Source organism: Hypomesus nipponensis, chromosome 10 (genome assembly GCF_054491055.1).
Source record: "Hypomesus nipponensis isolate SF chromosome 10, ASM5449105v1, whole genome shotgun sequence".
Taxonomy (NCBI): Eukaryota; Metazoa; Chordata; class Actinopteri; order Osmeriformes; family Osmeridae; genus Hypomesus; species Hypomesus nipponensis.
Genome location: NC_140370.1, coordinates 767,501 through 790,000, shown reverse-complemented (window position 1 = coordinate 790,000; position 22,500 = coordinate 767,501). Strand labels below are relative to the sequence as shown.

The window sequence follows — 22,500 nt, the reverse complement described above, 5'->3', positions numbered from 1 at the left end:
GGCCGTACGAAATAAGTTGACAACCATAGGCTACTTATCCATATACAGATTTAGCAATTGACAATGCAAGGTAGTCTCTCTCTCTCTCTCTCTCATGTCAAAATGAAAACAGCTTCCAGCCCCTTTCATGTAGGACTACTTGTGCATATTGCAAGATGTCAATTTCTAAGTGAATGAGCAAAAGAGCATACAGCACCTGGTATTCCCAGGCGGTCTCCCATCCAAGTACTAACCAGGCCCGACCCTGCTTAGCTTCCGAGATCAGACGAGATCGAGCGTTGCCAGGCTGGTATGGCCGTACGAAATAAGTTGACAACCATAGGCTACTTATCCATATACAGATTTAGCAATTGACAATGCAAGGTGGTCTCTCTCTCTCTCTCTCTCGTGTCAAAATGAAAACAGCTTCCAGCCCCTTTCATGAAGGACTACTTGTGCATATTGCAAGATTTCAGTTTCTAAGTGAATGAGCAAAAGAGCATACAGCACCTGGTATTCCCAGGCGGTCTCCCATCCAAGTACTAACCAGGCCCAACCCTGCTTAGCTTCCGAGATCAGACGAGATCGGGCGTTGCCAGGCTGGTATGGCCGTACAAAATAAGTTGACAACCATAGGCTACTTATCCATATACAGATTTAGCAATTGACAATGCAAGGTGGTCTCTCTCTCTCTCTCTCTCGTGTCAAAATGAAAACAGCTTCCAGCCCCTTTCATGAAGGACTACTTGTGCATATTGCAAGATTTCAGTTTCTAAGTGAATGAGCAAAAGAGCATACAGCACCTGGTGTTACCAGGCGGTCTCCCATCCAAGTACTAACCAGGCCCGACCCTGCTTAGCTTCCGAGATCAGACGAGATCGGGCGTTGCCAGGCTGGTATGGCCGTACGAAATAAGTTGACAACCATAGGCTACTTATCCATATACAGATTTAGCAATTGACAATGCAAGGTGGTCTCTCTCTCTCTCTCTCGTGTCAAAATGAAAACAGCTTCCAGCCCCTTTCATGAAGGACTACTTGTGCATATTGCAAGATTTCAGTTTCTAAGTGAATGAGCAAAAGAGCATACAGCACCTGGTATTCCCAGGCGGTCTCCCATCCAAGTACTAACCAGGCCCGACCCTGCTTAGCTTCCGAGATCAGACGAGATCGGGCGTTGCCAGGCTGGTATGGCCGTACGAAATAAGTTGACAACCATAGGCTACTTATCCATATACAGATTTAGCAATTGACAATGCAAGGTGGTCTCTCTCTCTCTCTCTCGTGTCAAAATGAAAACAGCTTCCAGCCCCTTTCATGAAGGACTACTTGTGCATATTGCAAGATTTCAGTTTCTAAGTGAATGAGCAAAAGAGCATACAGCACCTGGTATTCCCAGGCGGTCTCCCATCCAAGTACTAACCAGGCCCGACCCTGCTTAGCTTCCGAGATCAGACGAGATCGGGCGTTGCCAGGCTGGTATGGCCGTACGAAATAAGTTGACAACCATAGGCTACTTATCCATATACAGATTTAGCAATTGACAATGCAAGGTAGTCTCTCTCTCTCTCTCTCTCATGTCAAAATGAAAACAGCTTCCAGCCCCTTTCATGAAGGACTACTTGTGCATATTGCAAGATGTCAATTTCTAAGTGAATGAGCAAAAGAGCATACAGCACCTGGTATTCCCAGGCGGTCTCCCATCCAAGTACTAACCAGGCCCAACCCTGCTTAGCTTCCGAGATCAGACGAGATCGGGCGTTGCCAGGCTGGTATGGCCGTACGAAATAAGTTGACAACCATAGGCTACTTATCCATATACAGATTTAGCAATTGACAATGCAAGGTGGTCTCTCTCTCTCTCTCTCTCTCTCTCTCTCTCGTGTCAAAATGAAAACAGCTTCCAGCCCCTTTCATGAAGGACTACTTGTGCATATTGCAAGATTTCAGTTTCTAAGTGAATGAGCAAAAGAGCATACAGCACCTGGTGTTACCAGGCGGTCTCCCATCCAAGTACTAACCAGGCCCGACCCTGCTTAGCTTCCGAGATCAGACGAGATCGGGCGTTGCCAGGCTGGTATGGCCGTACGAAATAAGTTGACAACCATAGGCTACTTATCCATATACAGATTTAGCAATTGACAATGCAAGGTGGTCTCTCTCTCTCTCGTGTCAAAATGAAAACAGCTTCCAGCCCCTTTCATGAAGGACTACTTGTGCATATTGCAAGATTTCAGTTTCTAAGTGAATGAGCAAAAGAGCATACAGCACCTGGTATTCCCAGGCGGTCTCCCATCCAAGTACTAACCAGGCCCGACCCTGCTTAGCTTCCGAGATCAGACGAGATCGGGCGTTGCCAGGCTGGTATGGCCGTACGAAATAAGTTGACAACCATAGGCTACTTATCCATATACAGATTTAGCAATTGACAATGCAAGGTGGTCTCTCTCTCTCTCTCTCGTGTCAAAATGAAAACAGCTTCCAGCCCCTTTCATGAAGGACTACTTGTGCATATTGCAAGATTTCAGTTTCTAAGTGAATGAGCAAAAGAGCATACAGCACCTGGTATTCCCAGGCGGTCTCCCATCCAAGTACTAACCAGGCCCGACCCTGCTTAGCTTCCGAGATCAGACGAGATCGGGCGTTGCCAGGCTGGTATGGCCGTACGAAATAAGTTGACAACCATAGGCTACTTATCCATATACAGATTTAGCAATTGACAATGCAAGGTAGTCTCTCTCTCTCTCTCTCTCATGTCAAAATGAAAACAGCTTCCAGCCCCTTTCATGAAGGACTACTTGTGCATATTGCAAGATGTCAATTTCTAAGTGAATGAGCAAAAGAGCATACAGCACCTGGTATTCCCAGGCGGTCTCCCATCCAAGTACTAACCAGGCCCGACCCTGCTTAGCTTCCGAGATCAGACGAGATCGGGCGTTGCCAGGCTGGTATGGCCGTACGAAATAAGTTGACAACCATAGGCTACTTATCCATATACAGATTTAGCAATTGACAATGCAAGGTGGTCTCTCTCTCTCTCTCTCTCTCTCTCTCTCTCGTGTCAAAATGAAAACAGCTTCCAGCCCCTTTCATGAAGGACTACTTGTGCATATTGCAAGATTTCAGTTTCTAAGTGAATGAGCAAAAGAGCATACAGCACCTGGTATACCCAGGCGGTCTCCCATCCAAGTACTAACCAGGCCCGACCCTGCTTAGCTTCCGAGATCAGACGAGATCGGGCGTTGCCAGGCTGGTATGGCCGTACGAAATAAGTTGACAACCATAGGCTACTTATCCATATACAGATTTAGCAATTGACAATGCAAGGTAGTCTCTCTCTCTCTCTCTCTCTCTCGTGTCAAAATGAAAACAGCTTCCAGCCCCTTTCATGAAGGACTACTTGTGCATATTGCAAGATGTCAATTTCTAAGTGAATGAGCAAAAGAGCATACAGCACCTGGTATTCCCAGGCGGTCTCCCATCCAAGTACTAACCAGGCCCGACCCTGCTTAGCTTCCGAGATCAGACGAGATCGGGCGTTGCCAGGCTGGTATGGCCGTACGAAATAAGTTGACAACCATAGGCTACTTATCCATATACAGATTTAGCAATTGACAATGCAAGGTGGTCTCTCTCTCTCTCTCTCTCTCTCGTGTCAAAATGAAAACAGCTTCCAGCCCCTTTCATGAAGGACTACTTGTGCATATTGCAAGATTTCAGTTTCTAAGTGAATGAGCAAAAGAGCATACAGCACCTGGTATTCCCAGGCGGTCTCCCATCCAAGTACTAACCAGGCCCGACCCTGCTTAGCTTCCGAGATCAGACGAGATCGGGCGTTGCCAGGCTGGTATGGCCGTACGAAATAAGTTGACAACCATAGGCTACTTATCCATATACAGATTTAGCAATTGACAATGCAAGGTAGTCTCTCTCTCTCTCTCTCTCATGTCAAAATGAAAACAGCTTCCAGCCCCTTTCATGAAGGACTACTTGTGCATATTGCAAGATGTCAATTTCTAAGTGAATGAGCAAAAGAGCATACAGCACCTGGTATTCCCAGGCGGTCTCCCATCCAAGTACTAACCAGGCCCGACCCTGCTTAGCTTCCGAGATCAGACGAGATCGGGCGTTGCCAGGCTGGTATGGCCGTACGAAATAAGTTGACAACCATAGGCTACTTATCCATATACAGATTTAGCAATTGACAATGCAAGGTGGTCTCTCTCTCTCTCTCTCTCTCTCTCTCTCTCGTGTCAAAATGAAAACAGCTTCCAGCCCCTTTCATGAAGGACTACTTGTGCATATTGCAAGATTTCAGTTTCTAAGTGAATGAGCAAAAGAGCATACAGCACCTGGTATACCCAGGCGGTCTCCCATCCAAGTACTAACCAGGCCCGACCCTGCTTAGCTTCCGAGATCAGACGAGATCGGGCGTTGCCAGGCTGGTATGGCCGTACGAAATAAGTTGACAACCATAGGCTACTTATCCATATACAGATTTAGCAATTGACAATGCAAGGTAGTCTCTCTCTCTCTCTCTCTCTCTCGTGTCAAAATGAAAACAGCTTCCAGCCCCTTTCATGAAGGACTACTTGTGCATATTGCAAGATGTCAATTTCTAAGTGAATGAGCAAAAGAGCATACAGCACCTGGTATTCCCAGGCGGTCTCCCATCCAAGTACTAACCAGGCCCGACCCTGCTTAGCTTCCGAGATCAGACGAGATCGGGCGTTGCCAGGCTGGTATGGCCGTACGAAATAAGTTGACAACCATAGGCTACTTATCCATATACAGATTTAGCAATTGACAATGCAAGGTGGTCTCTCTCTCTCTCTCTCTCTCTCTCTCTCGTGTCAAAATGAAAACAGCTTCCAGCCCCTTTCATGAAGGACTACTTGTGCATATTGCAAGATTTCAGTTTCTAAGTGAATGAGCAAAAGAGCATACAGCACCTGGTATTCCCAGGCGGTCTCCCATCCAAGTACTAACCAGGCCCGACCCTGCTTAGCTTCCGAGATCAGACGAGATCGGGCGTTGCCAGGCTGGTATGGCCGTACGAAATAAGTTGACAACCATAGGCTACTTATCCATATACAGATTTAGCAATTGACAATGCAAGGTAGTCTCTCTCTCTCTCTCTCTCTCTCATGTCAAAATGAAAACAGCTTCCAGCCCCTTTCATGAAGGACTACTTGTGCATATTGCAAGATGTCAATTTCTAAGTGAATGAGCAAAAGAGCATACAGCACCTGGTATTCCCAGGCGGTCTCCCATCCAAGTACTAACCAGGCCCGACCCTGCTTAGCTTCCGAGATCAGACGAGATCGGGCGTTGCCAGGCTGGTATGGCCGTACGAAATAAGTTGACAACCATAGGCTACTTATCCATATACAGATTTAGCAATTGACAATGCAAGGTGGTCTCTCTCTCTCTCTCTCTCTCTCTCTCTCGTGTCAAAATGAAAACAGCTTCCAGCCCCTTTCATGAAGGACTACTTGTGCATATTGCAAGATTTCAGTTTCTAAGTGAATGAGCAAAAGAGCATACAGCACCTGGTATACCCAGGCGGTCTCCCATCCAAGTACTAACCAGGCCCGACCCTGCTTAGCTTCCGAGATCAGACGAGATCGGGCGTTGCCAGGCTGGTATGGCCGTACGAAATAAGTTGACAACCATAGGCTACTTATCCATATACAGATTTAGCAATTGACAATGCAAGGTGGTCTCTCTCTCTCTCTCTCGTGTCAAAATGAAAACAGCTTCCAGCCCCTTTCATGAAGGACTACTTGTGCATATTGCAAGATTTCAGTTTCTAAGTGAATGAGCAAAAGAGCATACAGCACCTGGTATTCCCAGGCGGTCTCCCATCCAAGTACTAACCAGGCCCGACCCTGCTTAGCTTCCGAGATCAGACGAGATCGGGCGTTGCCAGGCTGGTATGGCCGTACGAAATAAGTTGACAACCATAGGCTACTTATCCATATACAGATTTAGCAATTGACAATGCAAGGTGGTCTCTCTCTCTCTCTCTCGTGTCAAAATGAAAACAGCTTCCAGCCCCTTTCATGAAGGACTACTTGTGCATATTGCAAGATTTCAGTTTCTAAGTGAATGAGCAAAAGAGCATACAGCACCTGGTATTCCCAGGCGGTCTCCCATCCAAGTACTAACCAGGCCCGACCCTGCTTAGCTTCCGAGATCAGACGAGATCGGGCGTTGCCAGGCTGGTATGGCCGTACGAAATAAGTTGACAACCATAGGCTACTTATCCATATACAGATTTAGCAATTGACAATGCAAGGTAGTCTCTCTCTCTCTCTCTCTCATGTCAAAATGAAAACAGCTTCCAGCCCCTTTCATGAAGGACTACTTGTGCATATTGCAAGATGTCAATTTCTAAGTGAATGAGCAAAAGAGCATACAGCACCTGGTATTCCCAGGCGGTCTCCCATCCAAGTACTAACCAGGCCCGACCCTGCTTAGCTTCCGAGATCAGACGAGATCGGGCGTTGCCAGGCTGGTATGGCCGTACGAAATAAGTTGACAACCATAGGCTACTTATCCATATACAGATTTAGCAATTGACAATGCAAGGTGGTCTCTCTCTCTCTCTCTCTCTCTCTCTCTCTCGTGTCAAAATGAAAACAGCTTCCAGCCCCTTTCATGAAGGACTACTTGTGCATATTGCAAGATTTCAGTTTCTAAGTGAATGAGCAAAAGAGCATACAGCACCTGGTATACCCAGGCGGTCTCCCATCCAAGTACTAACCAGGCCCGACCCTGCTTAGCTTCCGAGATCAGACGAGATCGGGCGTTGCCAGGCTGGTATGACCGTACGAAATAAGTTGACAACCATAGGCTACTTATCCATATACAGATTTAGCAATTGACAATGCAAGGTAGTCTCTCTCTCTCTCTCTCTCTCTCGTGTCAAAATGAAAACAGCTTCCAGCCCCTTTCATGAAGGACTACTTGTGCATATTGCAAGATGTCAATTTCTAAGTGAATGAGCAAAAGAGCATACAGCACCTGGTATTCCCAGGCGGTCTCCCATCCAAGTACTAACCAGGCCCGACCCTGCTTAGCTTCCGAGATCAGACGAGATCGGGCGTTGCCAGGCTGGTATGGCCGTACGAAATAAGTTGACAACCATAGGCTACTTATCCATATACAGATTTAGCAATTGACAATGCAAGGTGGTCTCTCTCTCTCTCTCTCTCTCTCGTGTCAAAATGAAAACAGCTTCCAGCCCCTTTCATGAAGGACTACTTGTGCATATTGCAAGATTTCAGTTTCTAAGTGAATGAGCAAAAGAGCATACAGCACCTGGTATTCCCAGGCGGTCTCCCATCCAAGTACTAACCAGGCCCGACCCTGCTTAGCTTCCGAGATCAGACGAGATCGGGCGTTGCCAGGCTGGTATGGCCGTACGAAATAAGTTGACAACCATAGGCTACTTATCCATATACAGATTTAGCAATTGACAATGCAAGGTAGTCTCTCTCTCTCTCTCTCTCATGTCAAAATGAAAACAGCTTCCAGCCCCTTTCATGAAGGACTACTTGTGCATATTGCAAGATGTCAATTTCTAAGTGAATGAGCAAAAGAGCATACAGCACCTGGTATTCCCAGGCGGTCTCCCATCCAAGTACTAACCAGGCCCGACCCTGCTTAGCTTCCGAGATCAGACGAGATCGGGCGTTGCCAGGCTGGTATGGCCGTACGAAATAAGTTGACAACCATAGGCTACTTATCCATATACAGATTTAGCAATTGACAATGCAAGGTGGTCTCTCTCTCTCTCTCTCTCTCTCTCTCTCTCGTGTCAAAATGAAAACAGCTTCCAGCCCCTTTCATGAAGGACTACTTGTGCATATTGCAAGATTTCAGTTTCTAAGTGAATGAGCAAAAGAGCATACAGCACCTGGTATACCCAGGCGGTCTCCCATCCAAGTACTAACCAGGCCCGACCCTGCTTAGCTTCCGAGATCAGACGAGATCGGGCGTTGCCAGGCTGGTATGGCCGTACGAAATAAGTTGACAACCATAGGCTACTTATCCATATACAGATTTAGCAATTGACAATGCAAGGTAGTCTCTCTCTCTCTCTCTCTCTCTCGTGTCAAAATGAAAACAGCTTCCAGCCCCTTTCATGAAGGACTACTTGTGCATATTGCAAGATGTCAATTTCTAAGTGAATGAGCAAAAGAGCATACAGCACCTGGTATTCCCAGGCGGTCTCCCATCCAAGTACTAACCAGGCCCGACCCTGCTTAGCTTCCGAGATCAGACGAGATCGGGCGTTGCCAGGCTGGTATGGCCGTACGAAATAAGTTGACAACCATAGGCTACTTATCCATATACAGATTTAGCAATTGACAATGCAAGGTGGTCTCTCTCTCTCTCTCTCTCTCTCTCTCTCGTGTCAAAATGAAAACAGCTTCCAGCCCCTTTCATGAAGGACTACTTGTGCATATTGCAAGATTTCAGTTTCTAAGTGAATGAGCAAAAGAGCATACAGCACCTGGTATTCCCAGGCGGTCTCCCATCCAAGTACTAACCAGGCCCGACCCTGCTTAGCTTCCGAGATCAGACGAGATCGGGCGTTGCCAGGCTGGTATGGCCGTACGAAATAAGTTGACAACCATAGGCTACTTATCCATATACAGATTTAGCAATTGACAATGCAAGGTAGTCTCTCTCTCTCTCTCATGTCAAAATGAAAACAGCTTCCAGCCCCTTTCATGAAGGACTACTTGTGCATATTGCAAGATGTCAATTTCTAAGTGAATGAGCAAAAGAGCATACAGCACCTGGTATTCCCAGGCGGTCTCCCATCCAAGTACTAACCAGGCCCGACCCTGCTTAGCTTCCGAGATCAGGCGTTGCCAGGCTGGTATGGCCGTACGAAATAAGTTGACAACCATAGGCTACTTATCCATATACAGATTTAGCAATTGACAATGCAAGGTGGTCTCTCTCTCTCTCTCTCTCTCTCTCTCTCTCTCGTGTCAAAATGAAAACAGCTTCCAGCCCCTTTCATGAAGGACTACTTGTGCATATTGCAAGATTTCAGTTTCTAAGTGAATGAGCAAAAGAGCATACAGCACCTGGTATACCCAGGCGGTCTCCCATCCAAGTACTAACCAGGCCCGACCCTGCTTAGCTTCCGAGATCAGACGAGATCGGGCGTTGCCAGGCTGGTATGGCCGTACGAAATAAGTTGACAACCATAGGCTACTTATCCATATACAGATTTAGCAATTGACAATGCAAGGTGGTCTCTCTCTCTCTCTCTCGTGTCAAAATGAAAACAGCTTCCAGCCCCTTTCATGAAGGACTACTTGTGCATATTGCAAGATTTCACTTTCTAAGTGAATGAGCAAAAGAGCATACAGCACCTGGTATTCCCAGGCGGTCTCCCATCCAAGTACTAACCAGGCCCGACCCTGCTTAGCTTCCGAGATCAGACGAGATCGGGCGTTGCCAGGCTGGTATGGCCGTACGAAATAAGTTGACAACCATAGGCTACTTATCCATATACAGATTTAGCAATTGACAATGCAAGGTGGTCTCTCTCTCTCTCTCTCGTGTCAAAATGAAAACAGCTTCCAGCCCCTTTCATGAAGGACTACTTGTGCATATTGCAAGATTTCAGTTTCTAAGTGAATGAGCAAAAGAGCATACAGCACCTGGTATTCCCAGGCGGTCTCCCATCCAAGTACTAACCAGGCCCGACCCTGCTTAGCTTCCGAGATCAGACGAGATCGGGCGTTGCCAGGCTGGTATGGCCGTACGAAATAAGTTGACAACCATAGGCTACTTATCCATATACAGATTTAGCAATTGACAATGCAAGGTAGTCTCTCTCTCTCTCTCTCATGTCAAAATGAAAACAGCTTCCAGCCCCTTTCATGAAGGACTACTTGTGCATATTGCAAGATGTCAATTTCTAAGTGAATGAGCAAAAGAGCATACAGCACCTGGTATTCCCAGGCGGTCTCCCATCCAAGTACTAACCAGGCCCGACCCTGCTTAGCTTCCGAGATCAGACGAGATCGGGCGTTGCCAGGCTGGTATGGCCGTACGAAATAAGTTGACAACCATAGGCTACTTATCCATATACAGATTTAGCAATTGACAATGCAAGGTGGTCTCTCTCTCTCTCTCTCTCTCTCTCGTGTCAAAATGAAAACAGCTTCCAGCCCCTTTCATGAAGGACTACTTGTGCATATTGCAAGATTTCAGTTTCTAAGTGAATGAGCAAAAGAGCATACAGCACCTGGTATACCCAGGCGGTCTCCCATCCAAGTACTAACCAGGCCCGACCCTGCTTAGCTTCCGAGATCAGACGAGATCGGGCGTTGCCAGGCTGGTATGGCCGTACGAAATAAGTTGACAACCATAGGCTACTTATCCATATACAGATTTAGCAATTGACAATGCAAGGTAGTCTCTCTCTCTCTCTCTCTCTCTCGTGTCAAAATGAAAACAGCTTCCAGCCCCTTTCATGAAGGACTACTTGTGCATATTGCAAGATGTCAATTTCTAAGTGAATGAGCAAAAGAGCATACAGCACCTGGTATTCCCAGGCGGTCTCCCATCCAAGTACTAACCAGGCCCGACCCTGCTTAGCTTCCGAGATCAGACGAGATCGGGCGTTGCCAGGCTGGTATGGCCGTACGAAATAAGTTGACAACCATAGGCTACTTATCCATATACAGATTTAGCAATTGACAATGCAAGGTGGTCTCTCTCTCTCTCTCTCTCTCTCGTGTCAAAATGAAAACAGCTTCCAGCCCCTTTCATGAAGGACTACTTGTGCATATTGCAAGATTTCAGTTTCTAAGTGAATGAGCAAAAGAGCATACAGCACCTGGTATTCCCAGGCGGTCTCCCATCCAAGTACTAACCAGGCCCGACCCTGCTTAGCTTCCGAGATCAGACGAGATCGGGCGTTGCCAGGCTGGTATGGCCGTACGAAATAAGTTGACAACCATAGGCTACTTATCCATATACAGATTTAGCAATTGACAATGCAAGGTAGTCTCTCTCTCTCTCTCTCTCATGTCAAAATGAAAACAGCTTCCAGCCCCTTTCATGAAGGACTACTTGTGCATATTGCAAGATGTCAATTTCTAAGTGAATGAGCAAAAGAGCATACAGCACCTGGTATTCCCAGGCGGTCTCCCATCCAAGTACTAACCAGGCCCGACCCTGCTTAGCTTCCGAGATCAGACGAGATCGGGCGTTGCCAGGCTGGTATGGCCGTACGAAATAAGTTGACAACCATAGGCTACTTATCCATATACAGATTTAGCAATTGACAATGCAAGGTGGTCTCTCTCTCTCTCTCTCTCTCTCTCTCTCTCGTGTCAAAATGAAAACAGCTTCCAGCCCCTTTCATGAAGGACTACTTGTGCATATTGCAAGATTTCAGTTTCTAAGTGAATGAGCAAAAGAGCATACAGCACCTGGTATACCCAGGCGGTCTCCCATCCAAGTACTAACCAGGCCCGACCCTGCTTAGCTTCCGAGATCAGACGAGATCGGGCGTTGCCAGGCTGGTATGGCCGTACGAAATAAGTTGACAACCATAGGCGACTTATCCATATACAGTTTTAGCAATTGACAATGCAAGGTAGTCTCTCTCTCTCTCTCTCTCTCGTGTCAAAATGAAAACAGCTTCCAGCCCCTTTCATGAAGGACTACTTGTGCATATTGCAAGATGTCAATTTCTAAGTGAATGAGCAAAAGAGCATACAGCACCTGGTATTCCCAGGCGGTCTCCCATCCAAGTACTAACCAGGCCCGACCCTGCTTAGCTTCCGAGATCAGACGAGATCGGGCGTTGCCAGGCTGGTATGGCCGTACGAAATAAGTTGACAACCATAGGCTACTTATCCATATACAGATTTAGCAATTGACAATGCAAGGTGGTCTCTCTCTCTCTCTCTCTCTCTCTCTCTCGTGTCAAAATGAAAACAGCTTCCAGCCCCTTTCATGAAGGACTACTTGTGCATATTGCAAGATTTCAGTTTCTAAGGGAATGAGCAAAAGAGCATACAGCACCTGGTATTCCCAGGCGGTCTCCCATCCAAGTACTAACCAGGCCCGACCCTGCTTAGCTTCCGAGATCAGACGAGATCGGGCGTTGCCAGGCTGGTATGGCCGTACGAAATAAGTTGACAACCATAGGCTACTTATCCATATACAGATTTAGCAATTGACAATGCAAGGTAGTCTCTCTCTCTCTCTCTCTCATGTCAAAATGAAAACAGCTTCCAGCCCCTTTCATGAAGGACTACTTGTGCATATTGCAAGATGTCAATTTCTAAGTGAATGAGCAAAAGAGCATACAGCACCTGGTATTCCCAGGCGGTCTCCCATCCAAGTACTAACCAGGCCCGACCCTGCTTAGCTTCCGAGATCAGACGAGATCGGGCGTTGCCAGGCTGGTATGGCCGTACGAAATAAGTTGACAACCATAGGCTACTTATCCATATACAGATTTAGCAATTGACAATGCAAGGTGGTCTCTCTCTCTCTCTCTCTCTCTCTCTCTCTCTCTCTCTCGTGTCAAAATGAAAACAGCTTCCAGCCCCTTTCATGAAGGACTACTTGTGCATATTGCAAGATTTCAGTTTCTAAGTGAATGAGCAAAAGAGCATACAGCACCTGGTATACCCAGGCGGTCTCCCATCCAAGTACTAACCAGGCCCGACCCTGCTTAGCTTCCGAGATCAGACGAGATCGGGCGTTGCCAGGCTGGTATGGCCGTACAAAATAAGTTGACAACCATAGGCTACTTATCCATATACAGATTTAGCAATTGACAATGCAAGGTGGTCTCTCTCTCTCTCTCTCTCTCTCTCTCTCTCTCTCTCTCTCTCTCTCTCTCTCTCTCTCTCTCTCTCTCTCTCTCTCGTGTCAAAATGAAAACAGCTTCCAGCCCCTTTCATGAAGGACTACTTGTGCATATTGCAAGATTTCAGTTTCTAAGTGAATGAGCAAAAGAGCATACAGCACCTGGTATTCCCAGGCGGTCTCCCATCCAAGTACTAACCAGGCCCGACCCTGCTTAGCTTCCGAGATCAGACGAGATCGGGCGTTGCCAGGCTGGTATGGCCGTACGAAATAAGTTGACAACCATAGGCTACTTATCCATATACAAATTTAGCAATTGACAATGCAAGGTAGTCTCTCTCGCTCATGTCAAAATGAAAACAGCTTCCAGCCCCTTTCATGAAGGACTACTTGTGCATATTGCAAGATGTCAATTTCTAAGTGAATGAGCAAAAGAGCATACAGCACCTGGTATTCCCAGGCGGTCTCCCATCCAAGTACTAACCAGGCCCGACCCTGCTTAGCTTCCGAGATCAGACGAGATCGGGCGTTGCCAGGCTGGTGTGGCCGTACGAAATAAGTTGACAACCATAGGCTACTTATCCATATACAGATTTAGCAATTGACAATGCAAGGTAGTCTCTCTCTCTCTCTCTCACATGTCAAAATGAAAACAGCTTCCAGCCCCTTTCATGAAGGACTACTTGTGCATATTGCAAGATGTCAATTTCTAAGTGAATGAGCAAAAGAGCATACAGCACCTGGTATTCCCAGGCGGTCTCCCATCCAAGTACTAACCAGGCCCGACCCTGCTTAGCTTCCGAGATCAGACGAGATCGGGCGTTGCCAGGCTGGTATGGCCGTACGAAATAAGTTGACAACCATAGGCTACTTATCCATATACAGATTTAGCAATTGACAATGCAAGGTGGTCTCTCTCTCTCTCTCTCTCTCTCTCTCTCTCTCGTGTCAAAATGAAAACAGCTTCCAGCCCCTTTCATGAAGGACTACTTGTGCATATTGCAAGATTTCAGTTTCTAAGTGAATGAGCAAAAGAGCATACAGCACCTGGTATTCCCAGGCGGTCTCCCATCCAAGTACTAACCAGGCCCGACCCTGCTTAGCTTCCGAGATCAGACGAGATCGGGCGTTGCCAGGCTGGTATGGCCGTACGAAATAAGTTGACAACCATAGGCTACTTATCCATATACAGATTTAGCAATTGACAATGCAAGGTAGTCTCTCTCTCTCTCTCTCTCTCGTGTCAAAATGAAAACAGCTTCCAGCCCCTTTCATGAAGGACTACTTGTGCATATTGCAAGATTTCAGTTTCTAAGTGAATGAGCAAAAGAGCATACAGCACCTGGTATACCCAGGCGGTCTCCCATCCAAGTACTAACCAGGCCCGACCCAGCTTAGCTTCCGAGATCAGGCGTTGCCAGGCTGGTATGGCCGTACGAAATAAGTTGACAACCATAGGCTACTTATCCATATACAGATTTAGCAATTGACAATGCAAGGTGGTCTCTCTCTCTCTCTCTCTCTCTCTCTCTCGTGTCAAAATGAAAACAGCTTCCAGCCCCTTTCATGAAGGACTACTTGTGCATATTGCAAGATTTCAGTTTCTAAGTGAATGAGCAAAAGAGCATACAGCACCTGGTATTCCCAGGCGGTCTCCCATCCAAGTACTAACCAGGCCCAACCCTGCTTAGCTTCCGAGATCAGACGAGATCGGGCGTTGCCAGGCTGGTATGGCCGTACGAAATAAGTTGACAACCATAGGCTACTTATCCATATACAAATTTAGCAATTGACAATGCAAGGTAGTCTCTCTCTCGCTCTCTCTCATGTCAAAATGAAAACAGCTTCCAGCCCCTTTCATGAAGGACTACTTGTGCATATTGCAAGATGTCAATTTCTAAGTGAATGAGCAAAAGAGCATACAGCACCTGGTATTCCCAGGCGGTCTCCCATCCAAGTACTAACCAGGCCCGACCCTGCTTAGCTTCCGAGATCAGACGAGATCGGGCGTTGCCAGGCTGGTATGGCCGTACGAAATAAGTTGACAACCATAGGCTACTTATCCATATACAGATTTAGCAATTGACAATGCAAGGTAGTCTCTCTCTCTCTCTCTCACAAGTCAAAATGAAAACAGCTTCCAGCCCCTTTCATGAAGGACTACTTGTGCATATTGCAAGATGTCAATTTCTAAGTGAATGAGCAAAAGAGCATACAGCACCTGGTATTCCCAGGCGGTCTCCCATCCAAGTACTAACCAGGCCCGACCCTGCTTAGCTTCCGAGATCAGACGAGATCGGGCGTTGCCAGGCTGGTATGGCCGTACGAAATAAGTTGACAACCATAGGCTACTTATCCATATACAGATTTAGCAATTGACAATGCAAGGTGGTCTCTCTCTCTCTCTCTCTCTCTCTCGTGTCAAAATGAAAACAGCTTCCAGCCCCTTTCATGAAGGACTACTTGTGCATATTGCAAGATTTCAGTTTCTAAGTGAATGAGCAAAAGAGCATACAGCACCTGGTATACCCAGGCGGTCTCCCATCCAAGTACTAACCAGGCCCGACCCTGCTTAGCTTCCGAGATCAGACGAGATCGGGCGTTGCCAGGCTGGTATGGCCGTACGAAATAGGTTGACAACCATAGGCTACTTATCCATATACAGATTTAGCAATTGACAATGCAAGGTAGTCTCTCTCTCTCTCTCTCTCTCGTGTCAAAATGAAAACAGCTTCCAGCCCCTTTCATGAAGGACTACTTGTGCATATTGCAAGATGTCAATTTCTAAGTGAATGAGCAAAAGAGCATACAGCACCTGGTATTCCCAGGCGGTCTCCCATCCAAGTACTAACCAGGCCCGACCCTGCTTAGCTTCCAAGATCAGACGAGATCGGGCGTTGCCAAGCTGGTATGGCCGTACGAAATAAGTTGACAACCATAGGCTACTTATCCATATACAGATTTAGCAATTGACAATGCAAGGTGGTCTCTCTCTCTCTCTCTCTCTCTCGTGTCAAAATGAAAACAGCTTCCAGCCCCTTTCATGAAGGACTACTTGTGCATATTGCAAGATTTCAGTTTCTAAGTGAATGAGCAAAAGAGCATACAGCACCTGGTATACCCAGGCGGTCTCCCATCCAAGTACTAACCAGGCCCGACCCTGCTTAGCTTCCGAGATCAGACGAGATCGGGCGTTGCCAGGCTGGTATGGCCGTACGAAATAAGTTGACAACCATAGGCTACTTATCCATATACAGATTTAGCAATTGACAATGCAAGGTAGTCTCTCTCTCTCTCTCTCTCTCTCGTGTCAAAATGAAAACAGCTTCCAGCCCCTTTCATGAAGGACTACTTGTGCATATTGCAAGATTTCAGTTTCTAAGTGAATGAGCAAAAGAGCATACAGCACCTGGTATACCCAGGCGGTCTCCCATCCAAGTACTAACCAGGCCCGACCCTGCTTAGCTTCCGAGATCAGACGAGATCGGGCGTTGCCAGGCTGGTATGGCCGTACGAAATAAGTTGACAACCATAGGCTACTTATCCATATACAGATTTAGCAATTGACAATGCAAGGTGGTCTCTCTCTCTCTCTCTCTCTCTCTCTCTCTCTCTCTCTCGTGTCAAAATGAAAACAGCTTCCAGCCCCTTTCATGAAGGACTACTTGTGCATATTGCAAGATTTCAGTTTCTAAGTGAATGAGCAAAAGAGCATACAGCACCTGGTATTCCCAGGCGGTCTCCCATCCAAGTACTAACCAGGCCCGACCCTGCTTAGCTTCCGAGATCAGACGAGATCGGGCGTTGCCAGGCTGGTATGGCCGTACGAAATAAGTTGACAACCATAGGCTACTTATCCATATACAAATTTAGCAATTGACAATGCAAGGTAGTCTCTCTCTCGCTCTCTCTCATGTCAAAATGAAAACAGCTTCCAGCCCCTTTCATGAAGGACTACTTGTGCATATTGCAAGATGTCAATTTCTAAGTGAATGAGCAAAAGAGCATACAGCACCTGGTATTCCCAGGCGGTCTCCCATCCAAGTACTAACCAGGCCCGACCCTGCTTAGATTCCGAGATCAGACGAGATCGGGCGTTGCCAGGCTGGTATGGCCGTACGAAACAAGTTGACAACCATAGGCTACTTATCCATATACAGATTTAGCAATTGACAATGCAAGGTGGTCTCTCTCTCTCTCTCTCTCTCTCTCTCTCTCTCTCTCTCTCTCTCTCTCTCTCTCTCTCTCTCTCTCTCTCGTGTCAAAATGAAAACAGCTTCCAGCCCCTTTCATGAAGGACTACTTGTGCATATTGCAAGATTTCAGTTTCTAAGTGAATGAGCAAAAGAGCATACAGCACCTGGTATACCCAGGCGGTCTCCCATCCAAGTACTAACCAGGCCCGACCCTGCTTAGCTTCCGAGATCAGACGAGATCGGGCGTTGCCAGGCTGGTATGGCCGTACGAAATAGGTTGACAACCATAGGCTACTTATCCATATACAGATTTAGCAATTGACAATGCAAGGTAGTCTCTCTCTCTCTCTCTCTCTCTCTCTCGTGTCAAAATGAAAACAGCTTCCAGCCCCTTTCATGAAGGACTACTTGTGCATATTGCAAGATGTCAATTTCTAAGTGAATGAGCAAAAGAGCATACAGCACCTGGTATTCCCAGGCGGTCTCCCATCCAAGTACTAACCAGGCCCGACCCTGCTTAGCTTCCGAGATCAGACGAGATCGGGCGTTGCCAGGCTGGTATGGCCGTACGAAATAAGTTGACAACCATAGGCTACTTATCCATATACAGATTTAGCAATTGACAATGCAAGGTGGTCTCTCTCTCTCTCTCTCCCTCTCGTGTCAAAATGAAAACAGCTTCCAGCCCCTTTCATGAAGGACTACTTGTGCATATTGCAAGATTTCAGTTTCTAAGTGAATGAGCAAAAGAGCATACAGCACCTGGTATTCCCAGGCGGTCTCCCATCCAAGTACTAACCAGGCCCGACCCTGCTTAGCTTCCGAGATCAGACGAGATCGGGCGTTGCCAGGCTGGTATGGCCGTACGAAATAAGTTGACAACCATAGGCTACTTATCCATATACAGATTTAGCAATTGACAATGCAAGGTGGTCTCTCTCTCTCTCTCTCTCTCTCTCTCTCTCGTGTCAAAATGAAAACAGCTTCCAGCCCCTTTCATGAAGGACTACTTGTGCATATTGCAAGATTTCAGTTTCTAAGTGAATGAGCAAAAGAGCATACAGCACCTGGTATTCCCAGGCGGTCTCCCATCCAAGTACTAACCAGGCCCGACCCTGCTTAGCTTCCGAGATCGGGCGTTGCCAGGCTGGTATGGCCGTACGAAATAAGTTGACAACCATAGGCTACTTATCCATATACAGATTTAGCAATTGACAATGCAAGGTAGTCTCTCTCTCTCTCTCTCACATGTCAAAATGAAAACAGCTTCCAGCCCCTTTCATGAAGGACTACTTGTGCATATTGCAAGATGTCAATTTCTAAGTGAATGAGCAAAAGAGCATACAGCACCTGGTATTCCCAGGCGGTCTCCCATCCAAGTACTAACCAGGCCCGACCCTGCTTAGCTTCCGAGATCAGACGAGATCGGGCGTTGCCAGGCTGGTATGGCCGTACGAAATAAGTTGACAACCATAGGCTACTTATCCATATACAGATTTAGCAATTGACAATGCAAGGTGGTCTCTCTCTCTCTCTCTCTCTCTCTCTCTCGTGTCAAAATGAAAACAGCTTCCAGCCCCTTTCATGAAGGACTACTTGTGCATATTGCAAGATTTCAGTTTCTAAGTGAATGAGCAAAAGAGCATACAGCACCTGGTATTCCCAGGCGGTCTCCCATCCAAGTACTAACCAGGCCCGACCCTGCTTAGCTTCCGAGATCAGACGAGATCGGGCGTTGCCAGGCTGGTATGGCCGTACGAAATAAGTTGACAACCATAGGCTACTTATCCATATACAGATTTAGCAATTGACAATGCAAGGTAGTCTCTCTCTCTCTCTCTCACAAGTCAAAATGAAAACAGCTTCCAGCCCCTTTCATGAAGGACTACTTGTGCATATTGCAAGATGTCAATTTCTAAGTGAATGAGCAAAAGAGCATACAGCACCTGGTATTCCCAGGCGGTCTCCCATCCAAGTACTAACCAGGCCCGACCCTGCTTAGCTTCCGAGATCAGACGAGATCGGGCGTTGCCAGGCTGGTATGGCCGTACGAAATAAGTTGACAACCATAGGCTACTTATCCATATACAGATTTAGCAATTGACAATGCAAGGTGGTCTCTCTCTCTCTCTCTCTCTCTCTCTCTCGTGTCAAAATGAAAACAGCTTCCAGCCCCTTTCATGAAGGACTACTTGTGCATATTGCAAGATTTCAGTTTCTAAGTGAATGAGCAAAAGAGCATACAGCACCTGGTATACCCAGGCGGTCTCCCATCCAAGTACTAACCAGGCCCGACCCTGCTTAGCTTCCAAGATCAGACGAGATCGGGCGTTGCCAGGCTGGTATGGCCGTACGAAATAAGTTGACAACCATAGGCTACTTATCCATATACAGATTTAGCAATTGACAATGCAAGGTGGTCTCTCTCTCTCTCTCTCTCTCTCGTGTCAAAATGAAAACAGCTTCCAGCCCCTTTCATGAAGGACTACTTGTGCATATTGCAAGATTTCAGTTTCTAAGTGAATGAGCAAAAGAGCATACAGCACCTGGTATACCCAGGCGGTCTCCCATCCAAGTACTAACCAGGCCCGACCCTGCTTAGCTTCCGAGATCAGACGAGATCGGGCGTTGCCAGGCTGGTATGGCCGTACGAAATAAGTTGACAACCATAGGCTACTTATCCATATACAGATTTAGCAATTGACAATGCAAGGTAGTCTCTCTCTCTCTCTCTCGTGTCAAAATGAAAACAGCTTCCAGCCCCTTTCATGAAGGACTACTTGTGCATATTGCAAGATTTCAGTTTCTAAGTGAATGAGCAAAAGAGCATACAGCACCTGGTATACCCAGGCGGTCTCCCATCCAAGTACTAACCAGGCCCGACCCTGCTTAGCTTCCGAGATCAGACGAGATCGGGCGTTGCCAGGCTGGTATGGCCGTACGAAATAAGTTGACAACCATAGGCTACTTATCCATATACAGATTTAGCAATTGACAATGCAAGGTGGTCTCTCTCTCTCTCTCTCTCTCTCTCTCTCGTGTCAAAATGAAAACAGCTTCCAGCCCCTTTCATGAAGGACTACTTGTGCATATTGCAAGATTTCAGTTTCTAAGTGAATGAGCAAAAGAGCATACAGCACCTGGTATTCCCAGGCGGTCTCCCATCCAAGTACTAACCAGGCCCGACCCTGCTTAGCTTCCGAGATCAGACGAGATCGGGCGTTGCCAGGCTGGTATGGCCGTACGAAATAAGTTGACAACCATAGGCTACTTATCCATATACAGATTTAGCAATTGACAATGCAAGGTAGTCTCTCTCTCTCTCTCTCTCTCTCTCTCGTGTCAAAATGAAAACAGCTTCCAGCCCCTTTCATGAAGGACTACTTGTGCATATTGCAAGATGTCAATTTCTAAGTGAATGAGCAAAAGAGCATACAGCACCTGGTATTCCCAGGCGGTCTCCCATCCAAGTACTAACCAGGCCCGACCCTGCTTAGCTTCCGAGATCAGGCGTTGCCAGGCTGGTATGGCCGTACGAAATAAGTTGACAACCATAGGCTACTTATCCATATACAGATTTAGCAATTGACAATGCAAGGTGGTCTCTCTCTCTCTCTCTCTCGTGTCAAAATGAAAACAGCTTCCAGCCCCTTTCATGAAGGACTACTTGTGCATATTGCAAGATTTCAGTTTCTAAGTGAATGAGCAAAAGAGCATACAGCACCTGGTATACCCAGGCGGTCTCCCATCCAAGTACTAACCAGGCCCGACCCTGCTTAGCTTCCAAGATCAGACGAGATCGGGCGTTGCCAGGCTGGTATGGCCGTACAAAATAAGTTGACAACCATAGGCTACTTATCCATATACAGATTTAGCAATTGACAATGCAAGGTAGTCTCTCTCTCTCTCTCTCTCTCTCGTGTCAAAATGAAAACAGCTTCCAGCCCCTTTCATGAAGGACTACTTGTGCATATTGCAAGATTTCAGTTTCTAAGTGAATGAGCAAAAGAGCATACAGCACCTGGTATACCCAGGCGGTCTCCCATCCAAGTACTAACCAGGCCCGACCCTGCTTAGCTTCCGAGATCAGACGAGATTGGGCGTTGCCAGGCTGGTATGGCCGTACGAAATAAGTTGACAACCATAGGCTACTTATCCATATACAGATTTAGCAATTGACAATGCAAGGTGGTCTCTCTCTCTCTCTCTCTCTCTCTCTCTCTCGTGTCAAAATGAAAACAGCTTCCAGCCCCTTTCATGAAGGACTACTTGTGCATATTGCAAGATTTCAGTTTCTAAGTGAATGAGCAAAAGAGCATACAGCACCTGGTATTCCCAGGCGGTCTCCCATCCAAGTACTAACCAGGCCCGACCCTGCTTAGCTTCCGAGATCAGACGAGATCGGGCGTTGCCAGGCTGGTATGGCCGTACGAAATAAGTTGACAACCATAGGCTACTTATCCATATACAAATTTAGCAATTGACAATGCAAGGTAGTCTCTCTCTCGCTCTCTCTCATGTCAAAATGAAAACAGCTTCCAGCCCCTTTCATGAAGGACTACTTGTGCATATTGCAAGATGTCAATTTCTAAGTGAATGAGCAAAAGAGCATACAGCACCTGGTATTCCCAGGCGGTCTCCCATCCAAGTACTAACCAGGCCTGACCCTGCTTAGATTCCGAGATCAGACGAGATCGGGCGTTGCCAGGCTGGTATGGCCGTACGAAACAAGTTGACAACCATAGGCTACTTATCCATATACAGATTTAGCAATTGACAATGCAAGGTGGTCTCTCTCTCTCTCTCTCTCTCTCTCTCTCTCTCTCTCTCTCTCTCTCTCGTGTCAAAATGAAAACAGCTTCCAGCCCCTTTCATGAAGGACTACTTGTGCATATTGCAAGATTTCAGTTTCTAAGTGAATGAGCAAAAGAGCATACAGCACCTGGTATACCCAGGCGGTCTCCCATCCAAGTACTAACCAGGCCCGACCCTGCTTAGCTTCCGAGATCAGACGAGATCGGGCGTTGCCAGGCTGGTATGGCCGTACGAAATAGGTTGACAACCATAGGCTACTTATCCATATACAGATTTAGCAATTGACAATGCAAGGTAGTCTCTCTCTCTCTCTCTCTCTCTCTCTCGTGTCAAAATGAAAACAGCTTCCAGCCCCTTTCATGAAGGACTACTTGTGCATATTGCAAGATGTCAATTTCTAAGTGAATGAGCAAAAGAGCATACAGCACCTGGTATTCCCAGGCGGTCTCCCATCCAAGTACTAACCAGGCCCGACCCTGCTTAGCTTCCAAGATCAGACGAGATCGGGCGTTGCCAGGCTGGTATGGCCGTACGAAATAAGTTGACAACCATAGGCTACTTATCCATATACAGATTTAGCAATTGACAATGCAAGGTGGTCTCTCTCTCTCTCTCTCTCTCGTGTCAAAATGAAAACAGCTTCC

At 46.8% G+C, this 22,500-nt stretch overlaps 66 non-coding genes and 10 pseudogenes across 66 annotated transcripts in view; all 76 read right to left on the bottom strand.

Moving 5' to 3' along the window:
* Window positions 1-10, bottom strand: part of LOC146269526 (5S ribosomal RNA) — a 119-nt gene extending 109 nt beyond the window's left edge. Inside the window, exon 1 of the ribosomal RNA XR_014768481.1 lies at window positions 1-10. This exon is cut by the window's left edge and continues 109 nt beyond it. This is a non-coding gene — a ribosomal RNA (5S ribosomal RNA).
* A 174-nt stretch (window positions 11-184) lies between these two features.
* Window positions 185-303, bottom strand: LOC146269525 (5S ribosomal RNA). Its single transcript, XR_014767564.1, has one exon. It is a non-coding gene; the product is annotated as a 5S ribosomal RNA (ribosomal RNA).
* A 174-nt stretch (window positions 304-477) lies between these two features.
* On the bottom strand, window positions 478-596 carry LOC146269524 (5S ribosomal RNA). The gene has a single exon (XR_014767499.1). It is a non-coding gene; the product is annotated as a 5S ribosomal RNA (ribosomal RNA).
* A 174-nt stretch (window positions 597-770) lies between these two features.
* LOC146269523 (5S ribosomal RNA) lies at window positions 771-889 on the bottom strand. Its single transcript, XR_014768089.1, has one exon. It is a non-coding gene; the product is annotated as a 5S ribosomal RNA (ribosomal RNA).
* A 172-nt stretch (window positions 890-1,061) lies between these two features.
* Window positions 1,062-1,180, bottom strand: LOC146269522 (5S ribosomal RNA). The gene has a single exon (XR_014768479.1). It is a non-coding gene; the product is annotated as a 5S ribosomal RNA (ribosomal RNA).
* A 172-nt stretch (window positions 1,181-1,352) lies between these two features.
* LOC146269521 (5S ribosomal RNA) lies at window positions 1,353-1,471 on the bottom strand. Its single transcript, XR_014768478.1, has one exon. It is a non-coding gene; the product is annotated as a 5S ribosomal RNA (ribosomal RNA).
* Window positions 1,472-1,645: 174 nt separating this feature from the next.
* Window positions 1,646-1,764, bottom strand: LOC146269520 (5S ribosomal RNA). Its single transcript, XR_014767346.1, has one exon. It is a non-coding gene; the product is annotated as a 5S ribosomal RNA (ribosomal RNA).
* Window positions 1,765-1,950: 186 nt separating this feature from the next.
* LOC146269519 (5S ribosomal RNA) lies at window positions 1,951-2,069 on the bottom strand. Its single transcript, XR_014768088.1, has one exon. It is a non-coding gene; the product is annotated as a 5S ribosomal RNA (ribosomal RNA).
* Window positions 2,070-2,237: 168 nt separating this feature from the next.
* LOC146269518 (5S ribosomal RNA) lies at window positions 2,238-2,356 on the bottom strand. The gene has a single exon (XR_014768477.1). It is a non-coding gene; the product is annotated as a 5S ribosomal RNA (ribosomal RNA).
* A 172-nt stretch (window positions 2,357-2,528) lies between these two features.
* Window positions 2,529-2,647, bottom strand: LOC146269517 (5S ribosomal RNA). Its single transcript, XR_014768476.1, has one exon. It is a non-coding gene; the product is annotated as a 5S ribosomal RNA (ribosomal RNA).
* Window positions 2,648-2,821: 174 nt separating this feature from the next.
* LOC146269516 (5S ribosomal RNA) lies at window positions 2,822-2,940 on the bottom strand. Its single transcript, XR_014768475.1, has one exon. It is a non-coding gene; the product is annotated as a 5S ribosomal RNA (ribosomal RNA).
* Window positions 2,941-3,126: 186 nt separating this feature from the next.
* LOC146269515 (5S ribosomal RNA) lies at window positions 3,127-3,245 on the bottom strand. The gene has a single exon (XR_014767906.1). It is a non-coding gene; the product is annotated as a 5S ribosomal RNA (ribosomal RNA).
* A 178-nt stretch (window positions 3,246-3,423) lies between these two features.
* Window positions 3,424-3,542, bottom strand: LOC146269514 (5S ribosomal RNA). The gene has a single exon (XR_014768474.1). It is a non-coding gene; the product is annotated as a 5S ribosomal RNA (ribosomal RNA).
* A 178-nt stretch (window positions 3,543-3,720) lies between these two features.
* Window positions 3,721-3,839, bottom strand: LOC146269513 (5S ribosomal RNA). Its single transcript, XR_014768473.1, has one exon. It is a non-coding gene; the product is annotated as a 5S ribosomal RNA (ribosomal RNA).
* A 174-nt stretch (window positions 3,840-4,013) lies between these two features.
* LOC146269512 (5S ribosomal RNA) lies at window positions 4,014-4,132 on the bottom strand. Its single transcript, XR_014768472.1, has one exon. It is a non-coding gene; the product is annotated as a 5S ribosomal RNA (ribosomal RNA).
* A 186-nt stretch (window positions 4,133-4,318) lies between these two features.
* On the bottom strand, window positions 4,319-4,437 carry LOC146269511 (5S ribosomal RNA). The gene has a single exon (XR_014767905.1). It is a non-coding gene; the product is annotated as a 5S ribosomal RNA (ribosomal RNA).
* Window positions 4,438-4,615: 178 nt separating this feature from the next.
* On the bottom strand, window positions 4,616-4,734 carry LOC146269510 (5S ribosomal RNA). The gene has a single exon (XR_014768471.1). It is a non-coding gene; the product is annotated as a 5S ribosomal RNA (ribosomal RNA).
* A 184-nt stretch (window positions 4,735-4,918) lies between these two features.
* Window positions 4,919-5,037, bottom strand: LOC146269509 (5S ribosomal RNA). The gene has a single exon (XR_014768470.1). It is a non-coding gene; the product is annotated as a 5S ribosomal RNA (ribosomal RNA).
* Window positions 5,038-5,215: 178 nt separating this feature from the next.
* On the bottom strand, window positions 5,216-5,334 carry LOC146269508 (5S ribosomal RNA). The gene has a single exon (XR_014768468.1). It is a non-coding gene; the product is annotated as a 5S ribosomal RNA (ribosomal RNA).
* Window positions 5,335-5,518: 184 nt separating this feature from the next.
* On the bottom strand, window positions 5,519-5,637 carry LOC146269507 (5S ribosomal RNA). The gene has a single exon (XR_014767902.1). It is a non-coding gene; the product is annotated as a 5S ribosomal RNA (ribosomal RNA).
* A 172-nt stretch (window positions 5,638-5,809) lies between these two features.
* On the bottom strand, window positions 5,810-5,928 carry LOC146269506 (5S ribosomal RNA). The gene has a single exon (XR_014768467.1). It is a non-coding gene; the product is annotated as a 5S ribosomal RNA (ribosomal RNA).
* Window positions 5,929-6,100: 172 nt separating this feature from the next.
* LOC146269505 (5S ribosomal RNA) lies at window positions 6,101-6,219 on the bottom strand. The gene has a single exon (XR_014768466.1). It is a non-coding gene; the product is annotated as a 5S ribosomal RNA (ribosomal RNA).
* A 174-nt stretch (window positions 6,220-6,393) lies between these two features.
* On the bottom strand, window positions 6,394-6,512 carry LOC146269504 (5S ribosomal RNA). Its single transcript, XR_014768465.1, has one exon. It is a non-coding gene; the product is annotated as a 5S ribosomal RNA (ribosomal RNA).
* Window positions 6,513-6,698: 186 nt separating this feature from the next.
* LOC146269503 (5S ribosomal RNA) lies at window positions 6,699-6,817 on the bottom strand (annotated as a pseudogene).
* Window positions 6,818-6,995: 178 nt separating this feature from the next.
* LOC146269502 (5S ribosomal RNA) lies at window positions 6,996-7,114 on the bottom strand. Its single transcript, XR_014768464.1, has one exon. It is a non-coding gene; the product is annotated as a 5S ribosomal RNA (ribosomal RNA).
* Window positions 7,115-7,292: 178 nt separating this feature from the next.
* Window positions 7,293-7,411, bottom strand: LOC146269501 (5S ribosomal RNA). The gene has a single exon (XR_014768463.1). It is a non-coding gene; the product is annotated as a 5S ribosomal RNA (ribosomal RNA).
* Window positions 7,412-7,585: 174 nt separating this feature from the next.
* Window positions 7,586-7,704, bottom strand: LOC146269500 (5S ribosomal RNA). The gene has a single exon (XR_014768462.1). It is a non-coding gene; the product is annotated as a 5S ribosomal RNA (ribosomal RNA).
* Window positions 7,705-7,890: 186 nt separating this feature from the next.
* Window positions 7,891-8,009, bottom strand: LOC146269499 (5S ribosomal RNA). The gene has a single exon (XR_014767901.1). It is a non-coding gene; the product is annotated as a 5S ribosomal RNA (ribosomal RNA).
* Window positions 8,010-8,187: 178 nt separating this feature from the next.
* On the bottom strand, window positions 8,188-8,306 carry LOC146269498 (5S ribosomal RNA). Its single transcript, XR_014768461.1, has one exon. It is a non-coding gene; the product is annotated as a 5S ribosomal RNA (ribosomal RNA).
* A 184-nt stretch (window positions 8,307-8,490) lies between these two features.
* LOC146269497 (5S ribosomal RNA) lies at window positions 8,491-8,609 on the bottom strand. The gene has a single exon (XR_014768460.1). It is a non-coding gene; the product is annotated as a 5S ribosomal RNA (ribosomal RNA).
* Window positions 8,610-8,779: 170 nt separating this feature from the next.
* Window positions 8,780-8,888, bottom strand: LOC146269496 (5S ribosomal RNA; annotated as a pseudogene).
* A 188-nt stretch (window positions 8,889-9,076) lies between these two features.
* Window positions 9,077-9,195, bottom strand: LOC146269495 (5S ribosomal RNA). The gene has a single exon (XR_014767900.1). It is a non-coding gene; the product is annotated as a 5S ribosomal RNA (ribosomal RNA).
* Window positions 9,196-9,367: 172 nt separating this feature from the next.
* On the bottom strand, window positions 9,368-9,486 carry LOC146269494 (5S ribosomal RNA). The gene has a single exon (XR_014768459.1). It is a non-coding gene; the product is annotated as a 5S ribosomal RNA (ribosomal RNA).
* A 172-nt stretch (window positions 9,487-9,658) lies between these two features.
* LOC146269493 (5S ribosomal RNA) lies at window positions 9,659-9,777 on the bottom strand. Its single transcript, XR_014768457.1, has one exon. It is a non-coding gene; the product is annotated as a 5S ribosomal RNA (ribosomal RNA).
* Window positions 9,778-9,949: 172 nt separating this feature from the next.
* LOC146269492 (5S ribosomal RNA) lies at window positions 9,950-10,068 on the bottom strand. Its single transcript, XR_014768456.1, has one exon. It is a non-coding gene; the product is annotated as a 5S ribosomal RNA (ribosomal RNA).
* A 180-nt stretch (window positions 10,069-10,248) lies between these two features.
* On the bottom strand, window positions 10,249-10,367 carry LOC146269491 (5S ribosomal RNA). Its single transcript, XR_014767899.1, has one exon. It is a non-coding gene; the product is annotated as a 5S ribosomal RNA (ribosomal RNA).
* Window positions 10,368-10,545: 178 nt separating this feature from the next.
* LOC146269490 (5S ribosomal RNA) lies at window positions 10,546-10,664 on the bottom strand. Its single transcript, XR_014768455.1, has one exon. It is a non-coding gene; the product is annotated as a 5S ribosomal RNA (ribosomal RNA).
* A 178-nt stretch (window positions 10,665-10,842) lies between these two features.
* Window positions 10,843-10,961, bottom strand: LOC146269489 (5S ribosomal RNA). Its single transcript, XR_014768454.1, has one exon. It is a non-coding gene; the product is annotated as a 5S ribosomal RNA (ribosomal RNA).
* A 174-nt stretch (window positions 10,962-11,135) lies between these two features.
* LOC146269488 (5S ribosomal RNA) lies at window positions 11,136-11,254 on the bottom strand. The gene has a single exon (XR_014768453.1). It is a non-coding gene; the product is annotated as a 5S ribosomal RNA (ribosomal RNA).
* Window positions 11,255-11,440: 186 nt separating this feature from the next.
* On the bottom strand, window positions 11,441-11,559 carry LOC146269487 (5S ribosomal RNA). The gene has a single exon (XR_014767898.1). It is a non-coding gene; the product is annotated as a 5S ribosomal RNA (ribosomal RNA).
* Window positions 11,560-11,735: 176 nt separating this feature from the next.
* On the bottom strand, window positions 11,736-11,854 carry LOC146269486 (5S ribosomal RNA). Its single transcript, XR_014768452.1, has one exon. It is a non-coding gene; the product is annotated as a 5S ribosomal RNA (ribosomal RNA).
* Window positions 11,855-12,038: 184 nt separating this feature from the next.
* LOC146269485 (5S ribosomal RNA) lies at window positions 12,039-12,157 on the bottom strand. Its single transcript, XR_014768451.1, has one exon. It is a non-coding gene; the product is annotated as a 5S ribosomal RNA (ribosomal RNA).
* A 174-nt stretch (window positions 12,158-12,331) lies between these two features.
* LOC146269484 (5S ribosomal RNA) lies at window positions 12,332-12,450 on the bottom strand. Its single transcript, XR_014768450.1, has one exon. It is a non-coding gene; the product is annotated as a 5S ribosomal RNA (ribosomal RNA).
* Window positions 12,451-12,644: 194 nt separating this feature from the next.
* Window positions 12,645-12,763, bottom strand: LOC146269483 (5S ribosomal RNA; annotated as a pseudogene).
* Window positions 12,764-12,995: 232 nt separating this feature from the next.
* On the bottom strand, window positions 12,996-13,114 carry LOC146269482 (5S ribosomal RNA). Its single transcript, XR_014768449.1, has one exon. It is a non-coding gene; the product is annotated as a 5S ribosomal RNA (ribosomal RNA).
* A 166-nt stretch (window positions 13,115-13,280) lies between these two features.
* Window positions 13,281-13,399, bottom strand: LOC146269481 (5S ribosomal RNA). Its single transcript, XR_014767704.1, has one exon. It is a non-coding gene; the product is annotated as a 5S ribosomal RNA (ribosomal RNA).
* A 174-nt stretch (window positions 13,400-13,573) lies between these two features.
* LOC146269480 (5S ribosomal RNA) lies at window positions 13,574-13,692 on the bottom strand. The gene has a single exon (XR_014768448.1). It is a non-coding gene; the product is annotated as a 5S ribosomal RNA (ribosomal RNA).
* A 188-nt stretch (window positions 13,693-13,880) lies between these two features.
* Window positions 13,881-13,999, bottom strand: LOC146269479 (5S ribosomal RNA). Its single transcript, XR_014768436.1, has one exon. It is a non-coding gene; the product is annotated as a 5S ribosomal RNA (ribosomal RNA).
* Window positions 14,000-14,175: 176 nt separating this feature from the next.
* On the bottom strand, window positions 14,176-14,284 carry LOC146269478 (5S ribosomal RNA; annotated as a pseudogene).
* A 184-nt stretch (window positions 14,285-14,468) lies between these two features.
* Window positions 14,469-14,587, bottom strand: LOC146269477 (5S ribosomal RNA). Its single transcript, XR_014767335.1, has one exon. It is a non-coding gene; the product is annotated as a 5S ribosomal RNA (ribosomal RNA).
* Window positions 14,588-14,761: 174 nt separating this feature from the next.
* LOC146269476 (5S ribosomal RNA) lies at window positions 14,762-14,880 on the bottom strand. The gene has a single exon (XR_014768434.1). It is a non-coding gene; the product is annotated as a 5S ribosomal RNA (ribosomal RNA).
* A 174-nt stretch (window positions 14,881-15,054) lies between these two features.
* Window positions 15,055-15,173, bottom strand: LOC146269475 (5S ribosomal RNA). Its single transcript, XR_014768426.1, has one exon. It is a non-coding gene; the product is annotated as a 5S ribosomal RNA (ribosomal RNA).
* A 180-nt stretch (window positions 15,174-15,353) lies between these two features.
* Window positions 15,354-15,472, bottom strand: LOC146269474 (5S ribosomal RNA). Its single transcript, XR_014767897.1, has one exon. It is a non-coding gene; the product is annotated as a 5S ribosomal RNA (ribosomal RNA).
* A 176-nt stretch (window positions 15,473-15,648) lies between these two features.
* LOC146269473 (5S ribosomal RNA) lies at window positions 15,649-15,767 on the bottom strand. Its single transcript, XR_014768083.1, has one exon. It is a non-coding gene; the product is annotated as a 5S ribosomal RNA (ribosomal RNA).
* Window positions 15,768-15,945: 178 nt separating this feature from the next.
* LOC146269472 (5S ribosomal RNA) lies at window positions 15,946-16,064 on the bottom strand. Its single transcript, XR_014767896.1, has one exon. It is a non-coding gene; the product is annotated as a 5S ribosomal RNA (ribosomal RNA).
* Window positions 16,065-16,242: 178 nt separating this feature from the next.
* On the bottom strand, window positions 16,243-16,361 carry LOC146269471 (5S ribosomal RNA). The gene has a single exon (XR_014767895.1). It is a non-coding gene; the product is annotated as a 5S ribosomal RNA (ribosomal RNA).
* A 194-nt stretch (window positions 16,362-16,555) lies between these two features.
* Window positions 16,556-16,674, bottom strand: LOC146269470 (5S ribosomal RNA). The gene has a single exon (XR_014768415.1). It is a non-coding gene; the product is annotated as a 5S ribosomal RNA (ribosomal RNA).
* Window positions 16,675-16,848: 174 nt separating this feature from the next.
* On the bottom strand, window positions 16,849-16,967 carry LOC146269469 (5S ribosomal RNA). The gene has a single exon (XR_014768059.1). It is a non-coding gene; the product is annotated as a 5S ribosomal RNA (ribosomal RNA).
* Window positions 16,968-17,193: 226 nt separating this feature from the next.
* LOC146269468 (5S ribosomal RNA) lies at window positions 17,194-17,312 on the bottom strand. The gene has a single exon (XR_014767894.1). It is a non-coding gene; the product is annotated as a 5S ribosomal RNA (ribosomal RNA).
* Window positions 17,313-17,494: 182 nt separating this feature from the next.
* Window positions 17,495-17,613, bottom strand: LOC146269467 (5S ribosomal RNA). Its single transcript, XR_014768404.1, has one exon. It is a non-coding gene; the product is annotated as a 5S ribosomal RNA (ribosomal RNA).
* Window positions 17,614-17,791: 178 nt separating this feature from the next.
* Window positions 17,792-17,910, bottom strand: LOC146269466 (5S ribosomal RNA). Its single transcript, XR_014768400.1, has one exon. It is a non-coding gene; the product is annotated as a 5S ribosomal RNA (ribosomal RNA).
* Window positions 17,911-18,096: 186 nt separating this feature from the next.
* On the bottom strand, window positions 18,097-18,205 carry LOC146269465 (5S ribosomal RNA; annotated as a pseudogene).
* A 174-nt stretch (window positions 18,206-18,379) lies between these two features.
* LOC146269464 (5S ribosomal RNA) lies at window positions 18,380-18,498 on the bottom strand. The gene has a single exon (XR_014768389.1). It is a non-coding gene; the product is annotated as a 5S ribosomal RNA (ribosomal RNA).
* A 184-nt stretch (window positions 18,499-18,682) lies between these two features.
* Window positions 18,683-18,801, bottom strand: LOC146269463 (5S ribosomal RNA). Its single transcript, XR_014768378.1, has one exon. It is a non-coding gene; the product is annotated as a 5S ribosomal RNA (ribosomal RNA).
* Window positions 18,802-18,975: 174 nt separating this feature from the next.
* Window positions 18,976-19,094, bottom strand: LOC146269462 (5S ribosomal RNA). The gene has a single exon (XR_014768367.1). It is a non-coding gene; the product is annotated as a 5S ribosomal RNA (ribosomal RNA).
* Window positions 19,095-19,278: 184 nt separating this feature from the next.
* On the bottom strand, window positions 19,279-19,397 carry LOC146269461 (5S ribosomal RNA; annotated as a pseudogene).
* Window positions 19,398-19,575: 178 nt separating this feature from the next.
* On the bottom strand, window positions 19,576-19,694 carry LOC146269460 (5S ribosomal RNA). Its single transcript, XR_014767893.1, has one exon. It is a non-coding gene; the product is annotated as a 5S ribosomal RNA (ribosomal RNA).
* A 172-nt stretch (window positions 19,695-19,866) lies between these two features.
* On the bottom strand, window positions 19,867-19,985 carry LOC146269459 (5S ribosomal RNA). The gene has a single exon (XR_014767891.1). It is a non-coding gene; the product is annotated as a 5S ribosomal RNA (ribosomal RNA).
* A 184-nt stretch (window positions 19,986-20,169) lies between these two features.
* LOC146269458 (5S ribosomal RNA) lies at window positions 20,170-20,288 on the bottom strand. Its single transcript, XR_014768359.1, has one exon. It is a non-coding gene; the product is annotated as a 5S ribosomal RNA (ribosomal RNA).
* A 182-nt stretch (window positions 20,289-20,470) lies between these two features.
* Window positions 20,471-20,579, bottom strand: LOC146269457 (5S ribosomal RNA; annotated as a pseudogene).
* Window positions 20,580-20,753: 174 nt separating this feature from the next.
* On the bottom strand, window positions 20,754-20,872 carry LOC146269456 (5S ribosomal RNA; annotated as a pseudogene).
* A 178-nt stretch (window positions 20,873-21,050) lies between these two features.
* LOC146269455 (5S ribosomal RNA) lies at window positions 21,051-21,169 on the bottom strand (annotated as a pseudogene).
* Window positions 21,170-21,355: 186 nt separating this feature from the next.
* LOC146269454 (5S ribosomal RNA) lies at window positions 21,356-21,474 on the bottom strand. The gene has a single exon (XR_014768347.1). It is a non-coding gene; the product is annotated as a 5S ribosomal RNA (ribosomal RNA).
* Window positions 21,475-21,648: 174 nt separating this feature from the next.
* On the bottom strand, window positions 21,649-21,767 carry LOC146269453 (5S ribosomal RNA; annotated as a pseudogene).
* Window positions 21,768-21,971: 204 nt separating this feature from the next.
* Window positions 21,972-22,090, bottom strand: LOC146269452 (5S ribosomal RNA). The gene has a single exon (XR_014767890.1). It is a non-coding gene; the product is annotated as a 5S ribosomal RNA (ribosomal RNA).
* Window positions 22,091-22,272: 182 nt separating this feature from the next.
* On the bottom strand, window positions 22,273-22,391 carry LOC146269451 (5S ribosomal RNA). Its single transcript, XR_014767756.1, has one exon. It is a non-coding gene; the product is annotated as a 5S ribosomal RNA (ribosomal RNA).
* Between the last annotated feature and the right edge of the window lie 109 nt (window positions 22,392-22,500).